The sequence below is a fragment of the Stegastes partitus genome, unplaced genomic scaffold (genome assembly GCF_000690725.1).
Source record: "Stegastes partitus isolate 25-593 unplaced genomic scaffold, Stegastes_partitus-1.0.2 Scaffold796, whole genome shotgun sequence".
Lineage (NCBI taxonomy): Eukaryota > Metazoa > Chordata > Actinopteri > Pomacentridae > Stegastes > Stegastes partitus.
In genome coordinates this window covers 183,813-188,117 of record NW_007578527.1, presented here as the reverse complement: position 1 = coordinate 188,117, position 4,305 = coordinate 183,813, and the positions used below count along the sequence as shown (strand labels likewise).

General features: G+C 39.6%; 1 protein-coding gene across 1 annotated transcript in view; it reads left to right on the top strand.

Annotated features, from left to right (window-relative positions):
• Positions 1-4,305, top strand: part of LOC103364933 (metabotropic glutamate receptor 8-like) — a 136,257-nt gene that overhangs the window by 81,353 nt on the left and 50,599 nt on the right. The window lies entirely within an intron of this gene.

The following is a 4,305-nucleotide window of genomic DNA, read 5'->3' as shown; positions in this document are numbered from 1 at the left end:
ATTCTTTATTGTTGCCTTCTTTACATTTTGTGGCTCTCTGAACTCCCTGCCCCTCTCCCCACCCACCCCTCCACCACTACCACTACTCGGAGTAATTCAGCCACATATGTCCGAAAAGAAAGTTGATTTCTGAAGAGGAATGTTAATACAGAAAGTGTCACCCTGCGCTGTGGTTCTTAAGGTTTGCTATGTATGAAATCCCTCCTAATCCATATTTTAAAGACTGTCATCAAGAAAAGTTTCACCAGAGACGGTCTTTAACTTTTAGTCTACAAAGTTTGGAGAGGATATTGTGCTGACAAGCTTGTCATCAGTTACCATGTCAGCAACAGATGTTAACAAAATAGCCCCAGAAGCATTGACTGCTATTCCAGCATCGTGTTTTCAAGGCGATAAGTGGATAGTATTTAGTGTGCTTTTTGTCTTTTCATGTACCAGTTTTATCTTGCGGTACCTAACTCTGTCTCAACCACCTTTCCAAAGGTCTGGAGGACATTTAATAACCAAAAGAATGTAATGAGTCAAAGGGCCTTCTAATTTCCCTCTTGACCTTTTCTGAGATGTTTTTTTTCCATGTTTTTATCAGCTTAATGTGATTAAAATGTGGTCAACCAATAATGTTTAACTATACGATGACGAGGCGTGAGAGTGTGAAATGATAAAAGAAACAATTTGTCATTTAGGTCTTCATCCTCATCTTTTGTCAGAATTTGACATCTTTAACTACATTTTTCAACTGTGTAATCAACACCTGATGGGACGACTCATCACATCCTCATTAACCATTCGTTCATTCGTCCCCCTCAACATCGTCCTCTGCTTCATTTTCCTCTCTTCCTCATCCTCACGGCCCGTGGTCCGCTCGCCGTGGTCGACCTCGCGGCAGGCGGAGGCCTTCGTCAGCAGGAAGTGTGAATGCTGACGCTGTCATCGGGGAATCCTCCCCTCATTATTAAACACCAAATCTGGTCGCTGGCTTTTATTTCCTCCTGTTTCCGGATTCATTATTTTTTGCTCAGTGGGAGCTGCCGCAGTCTGATGAGCTGTCTGCTTTTACACAACTTTAATAATCACAAAACTTGACACACAGCTGCGGAATATTAAATATCACACTCCTCTTCATGAGTGCTTGGATGTTAATTTTGCACATCCACACCTTAGAGGAAATGTGGGAAACTTTGTCTTTCCTGTGTCAGTTTTTAAAACAAAACAGAGGATCAGCAGGTGATTAATGCTGTTAAGGGACTTATCTTGTCCATCATTTCTATTAGTAATATTTACTTTGTACTCCTTCAGTGAATATCTGAGGTCTGGAAACATGGTGAGAACACAAAAGGTCAGCAACAAAAGCATCCAGACAACCAGACTGTCACCTGAAGTGGCTTAAATATGTATTCGGCATGGATGAGTCAGATCAGCTTTAGTTTTGTTTTCTGCTTTTGTTTCATTTAATCCATGAGGTTCAAGTTGCTTTTTATGGCCAAAGTAAATAGAAATAAGAACTCTCATCACAGCCTACAAGATTTCCCAAAGTTTGCCACAGAAGTCTTTTTTTTTTTAGGGGTAGATCATATGCATCACCAGACGAACCTGTTACGGGAGCTCTGGGTAAACATCTCCCATGAAGTCTTGCCTACCAGTCCTCCTGTGTTGAACCAACTATTTAATATGATTAAATGGGAGTTTTTGCTGACAGATAATTGAACCACGGTCATCACAGTGATTACAAGCTTACACATGGCTAACTGCTGGTCTGTGGAAGCGGCTCAATTTTTGTTTTATAAAATCTAACATTTTTTAAAAACTCTTACTAATTTATCAGTAGCATAATACAGGTTATTTAGCTACTAACATGCTTTGTATTCTTCACAAACCCTGAACATTGAAGCAACTGATTTGATGTGTCAGCATTAATTAATGCACATATTTAATACAATTACAGCATGCATTATATAGTAGATATTGTCAGCTTGTGTCACTAGAACAACTAGACTGAGTGTAACAGTGTAACTGACCCGACTGTGTTTTGGGTGAACACATATTGTGTTGTGTATTGTGTATTGCACAGTTACAATCAGATAATCTTTGTTGTTATATTGTTCCATGTAAAGTAGTAGCTACATTTTGGATACACCTGCTCATTTAAGGGTTTTTCTTTATCTAAAATATTTTCAATTTTGTAGAAAAAAACTGGGCTACAAAGTGGATCAGTGGTTAGCACTGTTGCCTCACAGCTAGAAGGTCGCCGGTTTGTGTCCCGGTGAGGACACCCGATCTTTCTGCGTGGAGTTTGCATGTTCTCCCCGTGCAGCGTGGGTGTCATTGTCGACCTGGGAGGGAGGTTCTTAGTCAATGCAATTAATTGTTAGCAGCGAATATGCTAGCGAATAGCAGCGTTAGCAGCGAAGACGACAGTAGTGAAACTCCATCAGCGCTTGGTGGTAAATATTTTCTCATTACGTACCCTCTAAAACAGCGTGTCGGCCCAATTTGCAGCGTATTATTATTAGAATTATTTGCATAATTTATTTCATGACTGAATCACTTATTCACATACAGGGATTCCCACTGAATGTAACAGAAAGTCCCGGAGCCGCTATACCGGGATGCAAGGTTGACGAGTTGAAAGCCGCAGCCCGCTATAGCTATAGGCTACGGTGTTGAAAGGGAAAAACTGTTAAGTTAAGTATCTGCTCTGATCTTAATGGGACCATCATCGCTTTTTCAGCAGGACAATGATCCATTTCACACCTCCAGTCTCTGGAAAGGCAGTTAAAAACTAAAAAGCAGAGTGACGGACTGCTGCATCAGATGGTCTGGCCTCTACAAGCATCAACCTAGACCTGGCTGAGGTGGGTTGGGATTAGTTTAGATCTAAAATTTCTATATGATCTGTCAGTCCTTCACACTCTAGAGCAGGGATCTCCAACTCCGGTCCTCGTGAGCTACTGTCCTGCAGGTTTTAGATGTTTCCAAACTGCAACATGCCTAACTCACATTAATGGATCATTAACAGACTTGTGTAGAACTTGACAACAAGCTGTTGGAGATCCATTAATGTGAATCAGGTGTGTTGCAGAACAGAAACGTCTAAAACCTGCAGGACAGTTGCTCACGAGGACCGGAGTTGGAGATCCCTGCTCTCGAGTATATTGTGTGATGATGCAGTAATATTCCAATTACAATTTCCAGACTAGTTCATATATTTCATTAGGAGCTGTAATGAAAAGGATCATTTATGATTTGCTTCTCGCTCCCCTACTGCTGGTGTCCTGTCCTTTTGCATTCAGTCGTGTGAGACGAACTTTCTCTCTCTGGTTGAGTCACGGCCATCTGTGGGTTTTGCAAAAGCTTTGACAGAGCTCCTTTTTTTCCTCTCTTCACGCTCACTTCTGAACACCAGCATTTATCGCCAAGGTTGGCTTCCTTTTTCTGACTGAGAATTTCTCTCATTCAGAGCAGAAATTTAAAACACACGTTCCAGACACGTTCTTCACTCTTTCTGAAGGCTGGAGCTGAATGTGACGAGGCCTTTTCTTTTTTCAAGGTGAAAGTGTTTGTTTGTCTTTCACTGGGAACATTTCAGTACACAACGCTGTCACATTTTATAAACCTGACTCTCTACCAAGATGTCATATGTAGCGCTTCGTTTTTAACCTATAACTTAATTACACACTAAAAGAAAGAAAGAAAAATTCAGGAGAAATAATTGAAAAATAATGCCTATTTAAATGAAACAAAACATGATGAAGGCTCCATGAAACAATCATCTGCTGGAATTCAGCTGGATTACTTTTTCACTAAATTTCACATTCAGTTCTTTAATTTGTCTCTGAAACTCAATAAACAAAATCATGGATTTATAGGTAAAGCTGTTGATGTTGTTCACTTCTTTTTAAAGATTGTCAGCACGATTTCTCAAATATAACCTGGAACATTTACATGAGAGAGAATCAGTCCCTCGTTTGAAACAAGCTATATTAGAGACAGGCCTGACTTTCTCCTGTATTTTTTTGTTACATTTTTAATTTGATATAGTAATTAAATAGAAGTCTCCCTGTTTTCTGACTCCTCTTTAAATTAAATCTAATTTCCATAGCAATGATTCAAATTTCAAATTCAATTGAAATTCATTTGAATTGAATTTCCCTTCTGGGATAAATAACGTATTTTTCATTTCATTTCATTCATTTCCATCAGTACAGTCATGCCTCACCACAAGGCTGAACACACTTTCTCTGTGTCACAACACTCTTCATTCATTTGTTTGTTCCAATTCTTCTGTATGCTTTTACTTTGTTGTTT